This window comes from Ctenocephalides felis, unplaced genomic scaffold (assembly GCF_003426905.1).
Source record: "Ctenocephalides felis isolate EL2017-DRISC unplaced genomic scaffold, ASM342690v1 CF-g0.4_SCAFFOLD_01734, whole genome shotgun sequence".
In the NCBI taxonomy this organism is placed as follows: domain Eukaryota; kingdom Metazoa; phylum Arthropoda; class Insecta; order Siphonaptera; family Pulicidae; genus Ctenocephalides; species Ctenocephalides felis.
In genome coordinates, this window is record NW_020537888.1 from 1 (window position 1) to 17,132 (window position 17,132).

General features: G+C 28.7%; 1 pseudogene; it reads right to left on the reverse strand.

Moving 5' to 3' along the window:
- Window positions 1–74: 74 nt before the first annotated feature.
- Window positions 75–2,950, reverse strand: LOC113374354 (annotated as a pseudogene).
- Between the last annotated feature and the right edge of the window lie 14,182 nt (window positions 2,951–17,132).

Here is a 17,132-nt window from a genome sequence, read left to right on the forward strand (position 1 = left end):
TAAGATATAATCTGATGGTTTGGTTATTAATATTACATATTCATCAGATATTTGAACTTCTATATTATTATTACCTCTAGGGGCAACATCAGCACAAGCCTTCAACATCTGACTTTTCCCCAATCCCGGATCTCCAACTATCAAAACATGACACTCGTTTCTATTTATAAAATCTGACTCTGATGTTTTTGTAGCTCCCATTAAAGCTAGAATGAGACCAGCTTTAGGACATTCTCGGCCGCAAATAAGAGGGCACAAAGAATTAACCAACAATCGAAAGACATCGGGTTCTGATTGATTGCTTGTATTGCTGCATAATCCTAAGGAAAAAATGGTAATCAAACAGGTGTTTAGTAAATAATATATAAACACATACTCGTTCTGTGTATTCATCTTCAACTACATTTTCTCTTTGATTTTGTATAGATATGCCTTCAAGATACATTTTGTACATTGATGCTTGGTCTCGTCTTGAATGATCATCTAAAGCTCTCAACTAAAATTGTAAAAATCATATTTTAACATTCTTGATTCAACTGCCTCAAATCAAACTATACTATACATTCCTGCTTCCGAAATTGTCGACGAAAATTTGTATCCAAACACACACACACACACGCACATTCACACACACACACATTCACACACACACACACATACATCAATTTTTTCTAAGGTATGACAAAATATTCAGAAACTTCTGAAACGTAAAGATATATAAAAATTTTCATTTTTTTGTGATTACTATAATTTGCCCTACGGAAAGTTAATAATTACTTATAAATTGCTTATAACTAAAAAATGATGTTATGAATTATACCTGCACAATTCCAGTGATAGTCACATCATCTCCTGGACAACATAAATCAACCAAGTCTGCTGTTACTTCAATTTTTACATTCCTGGGTACTCTGCCTGATTCAAACTATTCAAAATATTTATTTTAGCTATGTATATAAAAGTACATTGAAAAAAATGTAATAAAATATTTAAATCATTATTTTTTTTACCTGATCTGCAGTTTTCAACTCCTGCACTTTTAAAGTTTGCCAAGCAGTTGTTCTTGTGCACGGTGTATCAAGAATTGGAATAAAATTTGTACGAATTAGACAGTTTTCTCCTACACATTTTTCTGGTTGGGCCATTACACCGGCAGGCTGAAAAAAAAAGAACTTTAAATAAAATGTAATATATATATATATATATATATATATATATATATATATATATTAACAAAGTCTAATAATCGGGCATAACATCAATAAAAAAACAAATTTCTTTCAAAAATTTATTTTAAATCCATACGTTTCGGCTATAATCCTAGCCTTCATTCAGTGGAAACTAAAATTAAAATTAAAAACTAAAACAATTGAATTGGAGTGAAAAGAAAAAATAAAATAGTAATTAGTACTTACAATTTAGTTGATCTTAGTGTTAAATTCGAAAATTTTAATAATCCATGGTATTAGGATATGGTAATGCACTACACTATGTATTATAAACATTAACTTGAAATTACACAATATTTTCACAAAATACTGATTTGAAAAAATCACAAATGGATAGTGTGTTATTCGTAGACTGGTTGAAGATGTAATGGAGAAAGACATTTTTTAAAAAATATTTTTACCAAGATTCTGCACATGTGTGGAACGAATTGTAAACCTTTGCGCGAACGCTTTTATTGTTTTGTAAGAAATTTGGAAATGTTATCTAAATAGAAGAGATTTGTGTCGCACAGCGTGTTGAGTTCATTCCGTTTATTTATTGTCTTATTGTTATAAATAGTTAAAAAAGATCCCTCTATAATTCTTCGTTTAAATAAATTTTGTTCAAATTGTAGTACAGTCGGATTAGAAAAGTCCATATTGTGTTTTAAAGTGTATATATGGTCTGCAAGAACTGTTTTGAATTGTTTGGGTTTTTGAATTGTTTTTATGTTGTTGTAACCGTTTATTGAGGTTCTGTTATATATATATATATATATATATATATATATATTATATATATATTATTTATTACCTGTTTTACCATCTGCTGTGCAAAACAAGATTGACAACCAAATGTCATCCAAGTACAAAGAAGTTTTGGGTTTCCAGCACGAATTACTGTACCTTTTATAGTAACAAGCTTACCTATACACCAAATATATACATGTATTAATATACAATTGATATTATCAAAAAACTTAATGCACATACTATAACTGTGTACACGAATATTTTTCAAAGGTATTACAGGTCCGTGCCCCATCACTCTAGCCATTACCATATCCAGGTTTGATGAATCAGTGGATTCATTTTGCATCAAAAGTACCTAAATACTTTTAAAATCTTATTATCACCATACCAAACCAAATTATATTTATCTCACCTGATGCATGGCTAGTCCTAAGCAATTCAAAGTATATTCCGGTTTTTCTCTTAGATCCTCTTGAAACATAGGCCATTCTTCCATGAATACTGGATCTCCTGAAAGTGCCCTCATATGTATAGGGTACCACAATAATTTCCTACATCTTTGTAGGTTATATAAAACGGTTCTTCTTGTGATATGGGATTCAGTAGCTTTGATATTTTTTACTGTCTGAGATCCAGCAGTGTAAACTAAAAATAATACATGGATGATAAATGAAGCGTCAAGGTTTCAAATACACACACATACCTTCCAGAGGAAAATATAATTTCCATCCTGGGTAAGGTCCAGGAATAACGTCCAAAGCAACTGATATTAAAGGTTGCTCTCTAGATCTTCTGACAACTTCCGGTAAATTAGCAGAATTGGTAAAAGATTGCACCTAAATAAATAATGAGAATCAAAAACAGTAAACCTGTGATGAGAGAAAACTTACAGATAATTCGTTTGACGGGGTGCTCTGTCCTGATGAACAACTTCCTCCACGTGAAAAACCACGTTTCCGGTAATTAAATCTGCCTCTATTATAACTCATTTCCTCTTATTTTGTTTAAAATATAACTTTCATAAAGGTTTTATTATCAACCGTACATTTTCAAAAACCGCCATTGCGCAAACCGAGTTTTGACATTTGACATCTAGCAAAAGCAGTGCTGCCACCCATCAAACATTTCCTCAATTCCATTCACCATTCTGGGTGCGTTCGACTTGGACGCTTACGCGCTGTGAGCGCTCACGCTTATAAGCATAGATAAATAAGCATAAATAGATCGCTATCTCGGGCCATTTGACGTTACACCAGTGATTTCCAACCTGTGGGGCGCAGAACGTTCTGGGGGGCGCAAAGCTGTTTTAAAAACATTATTTTCAAATGCTGAGTAAGTGTCAAAAACAAATCAGCAAAATACTTAAAGTACTTCTAAGAGTGTTTGAGCTCAAAAAAGAAATTGCTATATATCTTGCTGGCAACAAAAGAGACGGAGCAATTTTGTTTTAGGACACAAAGTTCCTCGCAAAATTTGCGTATTTAGTTGATATTTTTCAAGACTTAGTGATTTAAATAAATCAATGCAAGCATCTCAAATTCGTGCCTTTGTTCAGAAAGACAAGATTACGGCTTTTATGAAAAAATTAGAACTGTGTATAGCTAGTATCAAATAACTTTATAACTTTAACATGTTTCCCAGATCTTATTATTATATCAGTCATATCACTAGTCTACGAAACCAATTTTCGCATTACTTTATCTAATTACGTCCAAACACAATTGGATTAGTAGAAATCCATTTGTCATTGAGAAACATGATGATTTTGATCATTCAACAGCAGAGCAGAAAATGATTATTGATTTATCTAGTGATAGCACATTGAAGCAGATGTTTCAGGACGAAAATATATTGTTAAGTTTAGTTACCCGTAAAGGACGATTTTCCTACTTTGACAAATAATGCTTTAAAAATTTTATTACCACTTGTGAGATTTTGTGAAACAGAAACATCTTATAATAAATAGTTATGTTTGTATGTATACTTTTTATAATACTGTGTATTATTTGGCATAATTTCAGTTATATTAAGTATATTTAAATTAAATTGTTAGAAAAATAAAAAGGTGGGGGGGGGCGCAATATTTTTTTCTTTCAAAAGGGGGGCGCAAGGAAGTGAAGGTTGGAAACCGCTGCGTTACACTCATTTTAATTTACGAATAGATCACTACATGGCAGCACATGTACATACAGTATGTAAATTAACCCTGGTATTACTTCTACATTTGTACATAAAATCAATACAGCCCAAAGATCTGAAAAAAAATTATTATTGGAAATAAGAACAAAACATATGAAATACAAGATATATTTTCAAATATATCACAGACATATTTTTGAAGAATTATAAACTGAACAGAAATAACTGACTACTATTAATTAAAGTATATTACAGACATATTTTTAATGTACTTATTCTATTAATATTCTAGAAATAACTTATTCATATTAATTACTTAATGACTAATAATATTATATTAAAACTTAAAAACTAAGAAGTAAAAAGCGCAGGAGTATTGATGATGGAATGACAAATTTACAAGGAATGACAAGTAATGCAATAATTTAAAAGGATAAAAAGAACAGCACATTTTTAAAAAGAATGAATACTTTCCAAACAAAATAATCCTAAAAACAAATATATATATATTGATATCCAAATTGAGATAAAACTAAATTCCTAGGATTAAATTCATTTACGAGACATTCTTTTTGTTATCTCTCATTTAATAGTTATTTTGCTATCTATCAATCATTATAAAGTTATATTTGACGAAATCTTTGAATTGTTTCTGTATAAGTAAGTGTTGTTTTAAAGTAAGTCAACCCTGACTACTTTTATTTATACCAATTGTGAATCTATTTCTTTATAAGTATAAGGAGGTTAGTTAAAACTATAACTAAACCCTTGCGCTTTATAAACTGTCCGGTCTTTGAGTATGCTCTCTTAATTGAGACAATATCAAAATTCTTGCCCTTACATTTTAAGTTTCCGGAATATTTGAAAACTTCTCAGAACATTGTATACTCTGTTGGAATTTATCCTTTAAATTATTGCATTGCGTTTAATCCCGAAACAAAATTTGATGTATCATACATCTTCTGGGTGTTAAGGCACTCCTACGCCTTATCATTGCATTCTGCGGCAATTTGCAGCTACCATCAAGGACTTCTATTGAATATATTGTTATATCATATTAATTGAAGATATTGTAATTATCATATTAAATATTTTTGCTGCAATTAGTATAAAAAAATACCTTTTCGGAAAACTGGTGTCAGAACAGGTGACTTTTAACCTGCACTTCACAATCTTAGAGGTGCTGCAAAAATCTTTTTCAAGGTGTTAGGCTTCCATCTCCTAAGAACATAAGATTCATTTATTCATATTTTTTTGCAAATGTTATTGAAGTATTTAGAGTTATAATTACTTGGCTTTGTCCATGGAGTTGCAGATTTTTCTTCTGGTTTTGTATCAGAGCATTCTCCAGTGACTTGAAAACTATTCTGTTATTGCCGTAAAGGAGACACTTCTATTTGGTTTCGATTTCAAATTATCATTGATTTGTGCCACAAACCGAAGAGTTAGGTCATCCATTAAAAGATTATTCACCCTCTGCATCCAAATTGAAAGCATCTTTTTACACACAAATTTTACACACAAATATATATATATATATATATATATATATATATATATGTATATATATATATATATACTAGCTGACCCGGCATACGTTGTTTTGCTAAATAAGGTATATTCTAAACCATTTCTAGAGAATCAAAAATATTAATACTTTTAGTGAATAAGGATGCGTTGTTTGAATGCTGTATACAATTATGTATTATAAAAACAATAAACCCCATTAGTTTGTCTATATTTTGTCAATACAATCAAACTGCAAGTTTTATACACTTTCTATAGAAAACATCGTATAATCCAATCCGAGTCTTTTTGGTTTTTCGGCTTATTAATTACGTTTCAAGTTTTTCAGATTCTTTTTGGATTCTGGATTTTGTGTATAATTGTAAATAATACTACTGAGCTTATACAAAATGAATTAAGAATTTTTTCTTTGACCTACTTTTTGAAAAGTTTCAAGTTACATTCGATGAATTAAAGTAAATTTAATAAAAAGTATATATGTAGAGCAAGGCGAGACACAAAGGTCCAATTTGACTTTGAGCAATTATAAACTATATTGTGAAAACCATAACAATTATATCACAACAAATAAGACATATCAAACGAACAATTATCTGACTACGTTCAGTAAACTGACTTCTACTTCATCATTGTAGAAATGTGCTTTTTTGACGTCTTTCAAAAATTTGTTACCAAGACCTTTTTATCCTATATGCGGGGTGACTTGTAACGGACAGGTGGCAAAAGGTTTAAAGCCTTATTATAATTTTAAAGGTATTTTACAAAATAATTACATTTTTAACTAATGCTAAAACTACCAACGGAAGAAAATACTTTTATTATGGATTTTCAAAGATTACCGTTTATCTCCCCCATTTCAAAGATTATCGTTCTCAAATCAAGGTTGTAGCTGGCTATACATGTTTTTTTCTCTACTTTCAAATATTGTTGTTAAACAATGCTTAAGTTTACTGATTTTTGACACATCGGCGGTGGACCTTTTTAACCCCGGACCATCATATATTACTATCTATTCTTCGATAAATTCTGGTAAATTATAACTGGGAAAATGTTATTCGACAAAATGTCCCTTTGATCGATACCAAATTTAGGTTCTGAATTTAAATAACATAAATAAAAATTAATATAACCCACAAAAAATGTTTTATAAATACCAATGAGTATATAATTATACAAATGAGATCTTTCAGAGCACTGTGTTTGAGAAAAATATGCCAAAAATTGCATTTTCATATTAACATTTCGAAAAAGTTGATATTTTGAGTCTCTAGTAACACTTGCGGCCCGTTTACTAACGTTTTTGTATATAAATAAAACTACAAACAAAACTACTTACTACAAATTTATCATAATTAAATAATATTCCCGTAAAACATCTTATTAAACGTAATTGAACATCATCTGTCAAAAGCATCATAATTCTTATACCTAAACCTGGGAAAGATCTTCATTTATTGTCTTCCTATAGACCAATAAGCCTACTTCCTTGTGTTTCGAAGATATTTGAAAAATTATTACTCCAACGCATTAAGTCAGAATTGTTGAATCAAAACCTAATTCCAAATCACCAATTCGGCTTTAGAGAACAACACTCAACCATAGAACAGGTACATCGCCTAGTAAATATAATTAACGAATCGTTCCATGCAAAAAAATATTGTTCGGCTGTGTTTTTACTTTTTAGACGTTGCGCAAGCATTTGACAAAGTATGGCACACTGGTTTGTTGTACAAACTAAAACTCTGTTTATCAGAACCGATATTTTCAATAATAAAATCGTTCCTTGAAATAGGGAATTTTTCGTCAACATTAACAACGAGGAGTCGACCAGAAGAAAGATCCTATCTGGGGTGCCCCAGGGAAGCGTCCTTTCTCCAACTCTATTTCTTATATACACAGCGGATTTTCCTTTATACTCCGGAACAAGCGTGTCGACATTTGCTGACGATACATGTATCATTGCCTCCGATAAAGATCCCGCAATAGCTTCGCAACAATTACAAGAACATCTAGATATTGCTACAAAATGGCTTTCTTTATGGAGAATTATGACAAACGGCTCAAAATCTACGCATATCACTTTCACGCTGCGTACTGGTATATGCCCTACAATTAAGTTAAATGGACAGGAAATCCCAGTAAAAGATAGCGTAAAATATCTCGGAGTACACCTAGACACAAAATTGAACTGGAGAGTTCACATTAACAAGAAAAAACAGCAGATTGATGAACTATTTAAAAAACATTACTGGCTACTAAACAAACGTTCCGAACTATCGACGAATAACAAGTTAATTATTTATAAATGTATTTTTAAACCAGTGTGGTCTTATGGGATTCAACTATGGGGCACCGCCAAAAAAAACAATCTACAGATTATCCAGCGAGTGCAGAACAAGATTATAAGGCAGGCATTGAACGCATTTAGGTACGCTCCCAACTGGCTGATTCACCAGGACAGCAACTTATTGACAGTCAATGAAGAAATTCTACAAAAAACAAGCAATTACAAAAAAAAGAATAGACGAGCACCCAAATTACTTGGCCAACAAAGTATACTCAGAAGCGCGCCCAACAAGACTAAAACGAAAAATTCCAAACGATCTTATAAATTTGTAAATTATTATTATTATTATTATTATTATTATTGTTATTATTACTATTATTTTATTATTATTATTATTATTATTGTTATTATTATTGTTATTATTACTATTATTATTTTAGTATTATTATTATTATTATTATCTTACTATTTCTATTATTGTTATTTTGTTATATTTTATTATTTTTCTAGTATTATTTTATTATTCTGAAATTTTATTTATATTATTTATTAATCTTATTTTTATTATTATTTGCTTATATTTACATTAAATCATATTACGGATATTATTTTCATGTAAATTTTATCCTTTGCTCTTTTATTTATTTAAATTTATATTATTATTTATCAATATTACTTGATGTTAATAAATTAGCAGTTGTAATAATTATTGAAATTACAAAAAAAAAAAAAAAAAAAAAAAATATCGACACCTCAGGAGACAGCATGACAAAGAGCAATTCGTGTCAATTTGTTATAAAACCTTTAAAACCATATATACTTTAGATCGACATGTACGCCAAGTGCATTGTAATATCCCTGCATTGTAATATCTAATGTTTTCTATAACATAGGTCAAATTGTAAATAATATAATGTGTATATATTCATTTTTAATAAAAATGATTATCTGAAGAGATTTTTTTTTAACTGTGTTTGGTATTGTTCATGGCAATCATATTGTTAAAATTTGTATGAGATACACCTCATTATTGTAGAACATTCTAAATATCATTACTATATTTATATTGTTAGGATTCTGCTTTAGCGAAGGAGGTATTTATAAAGAAAACTATCAACTTTTACAAAGATATATTTCGGACAAACAACAATTATATTTGATATATGATTAATGCGTTCAAATGTATGCCACTGAGGTTAGGAACAGAGTGCCGGCCTTCACGTCATCCTAGAGGCTCCCGTTCGAGCCGGAAATATTGCCCATAGAGCTCAAATATAGAGCGGTATCCTGAAGGGTTGTAGTTCAGGTATTCCATAGAGTGACGGTAGAGTCCATACAGCAAGGTGATGAATATAAGGTGCTGACACACACACCATAGAGGGATGATGAGTCCATAGAGCATAGATAAGTGAATAATTGAATATAAGGGTGCTGGCGCACAACAATATCATTCCGCTTCAAGCTTTCGATGCGAACGGACGTGTGTGCGTGAGCTCTCGAATAGATATATTGTATGTGTATAATTCTTAAACAATACTTTGTATATATCATTCAAGTGTTGTCCTTTGTGAAGTGACTATAGTGAAATATAATTTAAATACAAGTTAATTTAATACAATAGTTTGAATACATTTTTAAATATTATATGTTCCCTTCGGGGGAACATATTAAGAAATATAGTGTTATTCCTCCTGAAACGAATGAAATAATTAATCATGAATCAGTCTTCCAACATGAAATGAATATTTTTAAAAGATTTAACAATATGAATAAACAAAATTTACTTCAGGAAAAATCTTTGGATATGGATGTTAACCATAATCAACATCTAAACATGACTGAAAAATCTTTGGATATGGATGTTAACCATGATCAACATGTGAACATAACTGAAGATACAACATATACCAAGTATGCTCATGCAAATAAGTTTAGTGCATTATCGGACGATTCTTCAGATACTGAGGTTGAATTTGTAGAAGTACAAAGTAGAAAAAGAAGAAAATCCCAATCTATATCCCAATCAACCCAATTTAATCTACCCAAATCTATAAATCCCAATTCATCTACTGCAAAATCCAACAGTAAAATGCCGCCAATTATAGTGAGAGACAAATTGCCGCACATTAACTATTTTAAAGACTTGAGAAACATTACAAGTGAACATACTATAATACAGTATAGAAGTCCTAATAATTCTGCAATATATACATTCAATGACAAGGACCATGATGTAATAATGAAAAAATTAACTGCTGATAAGTTACAATATTATACTTATCCTAAATCGAATTTAAATAAAATAAAACTGGTATCAAAAGGCATTCCACCTTTGTTGAAAAAGAAGAAATAATTGATTACTTACAAAATAAAGGAATCAAAACTAGAAATATAATAAAATGACTAAAACAGTAGAGAAATCTAAATATAAACTGCCTATACATATAATTATACTAGAACCCGAACAGAATATTAACGATATTAAAAGACTAAACCATGTCATGGGATATAAAGTAACATGGAAAAATTAATTTCAAGTGGCAACAATATTTTACAGTGTTACAGATGTCAGAATTTTGGTCATACATCTGCGTACTGTAACCTTAAATTTAGATGTGTGAAATGCAGAAGTGATCATCAACCTGGAAAATGCGAGAAACGTGTCGATCAAGCACCTGAATGTGTAAACTGTGGGATGGAACATCCGGCTAATTATAAAAAGTGCTTGTATCTTGAAGAAATAATTCACAAACGTACTAATAATCAAATAAAAAGTCAAATCAGATAAGTACAAATAATATTAGTTATGTGATGGCACCCAAACCTAAACCTCTAACGAGACCATTTTCTGAAATGTTTACAAACAAAAGTTTTCCAACACTTTCTTCCCACATTCCTACAACTAATCAATCCAGTAGACATACTGATAACTCCTCTAATCATCCTAATAACTCAAATCCCAACTAAATGTAAATGAAATGTTACAAACTATTAATGAATTAAAAATACTGTTTCTGACAATACCGTCAAAAATACAATAAATATGTTACTGAATCTTGCTAAGGATATTAAAAATACTACCTGCGAGAAAGATAAACAAATGTTAGTATTTCAATGCTTTCTAACATTATGTACATAAATAGGATAACATGAATATTATGTATTGGAATGCAAATGGCATTACTAAAAATACCATTGAATTGAATGATATTTTATTGAATCATGATATTGATATTGCGTTAATTTCTGAAACTCTTTTAAAACCTAACAACAAAATTTATATTCCTGGATTTAAAATAATAAGAAGAGACATTTCAAATTCTGGACAAAGAGGTTTATGCGTGATCATTAAAAATGGTATTAAATTTAGTAGAGTTCGAATCCCAAATTTACAAGCTGCTGAAGCAGAAGCAGTAAATATTATTCTAGACAATCAGATTACTACTATTGTGGAGTTTATTTTCCATGCAATAGATTATTATTATCCGATTTAAAAACATTACTGAATTTAAATGATAAAATTTTAATTGCAGGCGATTACAATTCTAGACACGAGTTTTGGAATTGTATCAACAAAAATTCTAACGGTAAAAAACTATATAAGTTTCTAAGTGATAATATTAATTCTGTTACATTGCATTATACTATTTCTCCGACCAGATTTCCTATAAATGAACTCCAAACATCATCTATTATTGATCTAGCTTTAACTAAAAATATTTACACAAATTATTTACCATTTACTATAACAGAAACTAACTCAGATCATAATCCTGTACAATAGCATACAAAATTACACAAATCCACATTATAATATGAAGTACAACTTTTAAAGAGGCAAACTGGAATAAATTTCGATCCTATATAAATGAAAATATTATGATTAATAAAACCATTAATAACACCAAAGAAATTGATGAATCAATTACGTGCTTAACAAATAACATTCACACGGCGATGAATAAGTTTATTCCTAAAGTTAGTACTATTAATTCATTTTCCCTTCCCAATCACATATTAGATCTAATCAAATATAAAAATAAAATAAGAAGATTTTGGCAGAAAACTAATAATTCTGAAGCAAAGGTACTATTAAATAAATTAATTAAGGACATAACATTTAAAATTAAAGAGCACAAAAATAATATTTGGAGTGATAAACTAAGGAAATCAAATTTAAATCACAATAATATATGGTTTTATGCTAAAAAATTCACAAAGAAACGTGAAAATATCCCTAATCTAAAATTAAATTCTTTATATGTATCTGATAATAAAGAAAAAGCTAATTTAATAGCTGATGTTTTTGAAAAAACACACAAGCAAAATGATAATTTAGGGAATGCTAACTTTAGTAATCACGTCCATAGAACAATCAATTCGATATTCCCAACTTCCAGTAATATAATCTCAAATATTAAATTCACTACTCCTAAAGAAATAAAAACTATTATAAAAAATAGAAAATCGAGAAGCACCCCAGGTCCAGATGGAATATCGAATATTATATTGAAGAATCTTAGCAGAAAACCTATTATTCTAATTACTAAAATCATTAACAGCATTTTAAAACATGGTTATTTTCCACCATTTGGAAAATTTCTAAAACTATACCTATTAAAAAACCGAATAAAGACAGCGATCTCCCCACTAGTTACAGGCCTATCAGTTTATTAAGCCATTTGAGTAAAATACTGGAAAAAGTTATATGTAATAGAATTGATGAATTTTTAACAAATAATAATGTGATACCAAATAATCAGTTCGGATTCAGAAAAAACCATTCCACCCTCCATCCTTTATCCATTCTAACAGAACAAACCATCCTTAATTTTAACAGAAGAAGAAATAGTGCCTTAGTTCTTCTAGATATAGAAAAGGCATTTGATACAGTTTGGTTTGATGGACTAATTTATAAAATGAATGCTCTAAATTTCCCCAAATATTTGATTTGTCTAATTAGAAATTATTTAATTAATAGAAAATTTTATGTTAGTATATACAATTGTAAATCTACATGTAGAGCCATTACAGCAGGTGTGCCTCAAGGTAGTATTTTAGGACCGATTTTATTTTCCATTTATACATATGATATGCCTACAAAAATCAACACGCAATTATTAATGTATGCGGATGACACTGTAATTTTCACTTCGGGCAAATCAGATAAAGCAATCATTAAGAAATTACAAAGTCATTTGAACCAAATTATAAAATACACAAATAAATGGAAAATAAAAATAAATATTGACAAAACAGAATCTATATTCTTTACCAAAAGAAGAATTAATCCTACACCCAATATAACCTTGCATCTTAATAATAATATCATACCATGGAGTAGTTCTGTTAAATATTTGGGTGTCATCTTAGACAGAAAACTTAATTTCAATGAACACATTAGTAATAAAATAATTAAATTAAAAATTTAATATACATATTATACCCATTGCTAAATTATAAAAGTTATATTAATATTGAAAATAAAAAAAGAATTTATATGGCAATAATTAGATCCGCAATGATATATGCTTCCCCTATTTGGTGTATGACAAACAAATAATATTAAGAAACTACAATCAGTACAAAATGTTTCATTAAGATTTGTTATAGGTCAAGCAAGGAATCCAATAAATATGCATTATATTAGCACAAAATTCCTACATGATTCCACTAATGTACCATTAGTGAGAGATTTTATAACAATTATCTCTGAAAGATTTTATACTAATTGTTTATTTAACTTTAATCCTAATATATGTAATATTGGATCGAACGACAATACATATTGGTACAATAAGTACAAGCTACCATCATCAATAAAAAGATAATCAAGTATAAAATATGACAGAGATCAAATTACTCTTAAACTATTCCTACAGCATATGTTATTAGTCTTTTGACTATATTCCAATCATATATGTAATATGTATTCTTTTTGTTATTATTATTGTAAATATGGTTTTTAGTGATTATTTTTACCATGATTAAAAATTATTTATAGGTTAAGTTAATTTTTATTAGTTAGTATTAAATATAAGTTTATGTATTTATATCTTAGGATAGTTATACATGTTTATTAAATTGTATAGAAATATGTATGTATAATCTAATATAAATGAAATAAATAAATCTTTAAAAAACTAAACTAAAACTTCTTTAAAAACAAAGTAATCCATCTAGGATTATCAAATGAAACATATTATAGTGTGTTTCTAAAATGTTCACGCGTTTATTTATTTTCAAACAAGAGGTTATTTATTTATTTATTTATTCATTTATTTAAATATATAGCCCACAGATTTCTCCAAGAGGACTCAAAAATACATTATTTGACATAATGAATAACAATTAAAATATACACAAAATTACAATATATAGTTAGTAACATAAAATGCTAAGATAAAATTTCATATAATGCAGAATGTAACAATAATATTTATAAACAGAAATAATAAGATATTTGAAAGAAAATAAAAATTAACTTGTGCAGATGGAGATTATTTGATTAGGTGATGTGTTGTGAATGTCTATTTCATTATTAATTAAGTTAAAGTTAGAGGACATTAGTAAAATTGGCGAATTTAAGAGAGAATTAGATTTAGGGGTGGGATAATTGAAAAATAATTGTGAACGCGAAGATAGCCTTGGAACATTAAAGGATAGTTGATTGAGAATAAGAGGACAGTCTATAGAATTATTGCAAAGCTTAAATAAGAACATAATTGTACAGATAAATCGACGTGAGGCAAGGGAAGGAATACCAAATTCTTTTAGTAAAGTGTTGTGGTCAAAGCCACGTTCAGGGTAAATTTTATATGTTTTATAATAAAGGTATTTCAGAAATTTTCGCTGAACCTTCTCTATCGCATCAGAGTTGTTGATATGATGAGGATACCAAATAATCGAACCGTATTCTAATTTTGAACGTACAATAGAATAGTAAATGCAAAGAAGTGCATTGGTAGACTTAAATTGTTTACAATTTCTTAGTATCAAACCTAAAGATTGATGTGCTCTATTGCAAATATCAGTAACATGATCTGTGAAAAACAAACCAGAATCAAATAGAACACCTAAATCGGAAATTTTATTACATCTATCAATGCTGGTGTTAGAAATTTTATAATCAAAAAGTATTGGAACGCGCTTATGTGTAAAACTAAGAATCTTGCACTTTGATATATTTAGATGTAATTTGTTATAGATACACCAAGATTGGAAAAGGTCAAGTTGAGACTGTAATAATAAGCAGTCATCAATAGAATTTATTTTGAGATATAGTTTCAGATCATCTGCAAATAATAAATGTGGACAGTTAATAGTATCAGAAATGTCATTAATAAAAATAATAAATAATAGTGGACCAAGAATGGATCCCTGAGGAACTCCTGAACTAATATTTTCAATGTTGCTCAAGAATCCATTAAGAAAGACAAACTGCTTGCGATTATGAAGATAACTTTTGAAAAAGTGAATAAGTGAAGAATTAAGACCAATCTTAGATAATTTAGTAAGGAGAATGTTATGATCAATTTTATCAAAAGCTTTACTGAAATCAGTGTAAATAACGTCAACTTGTCCATTGATGTCAAGATTCTCAGCTATATATTGTTTAATACAAATTAAATTTGTTATCGTTGAACGGGCAGGCATGAAACCATGTTGATTAATAGAAATTAAAGTTCTAACAGAAGGAATTAGTTCTCTATAAATAATTTTTTCAAATACCTTAGCAAAGTTTGATAATAATGATATCGGCCTGTAATTAGTAATGTTTGATGTAACACCTTGTTTAAAAGTTGGAACTAATCGTGCAATTTTCCAACAATTTGGAAAAGTGTTTGTACGCAAAGATAGATTAAATAAAAATGCAAGTGGATCAGATAGAGTAGATGAGCAATCACGTATAAAGAAAGATGGAATACCATCGAAACCAAATATTTTGGAGTTCTTAAAACTTGCTATTGCATGTTGCACAGTACTAGAATCAATTTCACCTATATCAATCATGATTCTATCATTATGATCAAATAAAATGGGTATGTCAAGTTTAGGCTGATAAACACTAATAAAGTAAGAATTAAATGCATCAACAATAGCATCAGGAGAATCATAATATTTGTCTAGATAGCACAATCTATTAGGAATAATATTAGAAGCAGTTTTATTACGCAAAAAAGACCAAAAATATTTAGGATTAAGCGATAGAGAATTTTCAACGTCAATAATATATGAATTATAGGCATCTTTCATAAGTATTTTTATTAATTCCTGTACAATTTAAAATTTTCATAATAGAAAGTGATATTGGTTAACTTGTATTTATCATGATAGTATTTCTTCATACGGAGGTTTCTAATAATATCAGAATTAAACCAAGGCTTAAATTTATTGGAAGAAAATTTCTTTGTTTTAGGAACAAATTTATCTAATAAGCTATAAATTGTAGCGTAAAAAAAGATCACATGCATCATTAATGTCAGAACATGTATACAAAGAACAATTGGATACAATTGGAACAATTATTTTAATGGATCTTCATATAATTTGTCATATATGAAATATTAATATGTGTTGTAACTAAATGTACCGTACCAACAACTTTCGGCACTCCATTGTAACAGTAAAAGTCACTATGAAGTTTCCTAGAGTGGTTTAATATTCCCAATAATAATTATAATTTGGCACTAAAAGTTAATTATAAACATTTTAGCGGGGCAATTGGGACAAGAATAGTTACAGATCTATTAAGAAAAAATAGAATATTAAAAACCTGTATATCGTTTTATTTTATAAAAACTTAAATTTAAATACAAATCTTGAATGAAATGATAGATGTGTACTTGGTTATTTGGTGAAAAGGAATCTCAATTTAAATATAAATGAACACACCAAGTTGTGTTAAGAAAGTCGAGTAATAAATAATGCAATACCTTTTTGTGAACGGTTTTGGACCACTCAAATATGCACCAGAAGATTTTATTTAAATTTTGTACATCTGCAATAGAAAGAATTGAATTTAATATATATATTTGTGCAAATAAAACAATTTTTAATTACAGTTCATTCAAAATAATGTTACTAAATTATTGATTATTGTATAACAAATTATAAATTATATAGTTCATAAAACAGAATGTAAAGAAAAGAATTATATAATAATAATTGAATTTCAATCCATAAAACCAAACAAAGAAATTATTAAATATTCATAT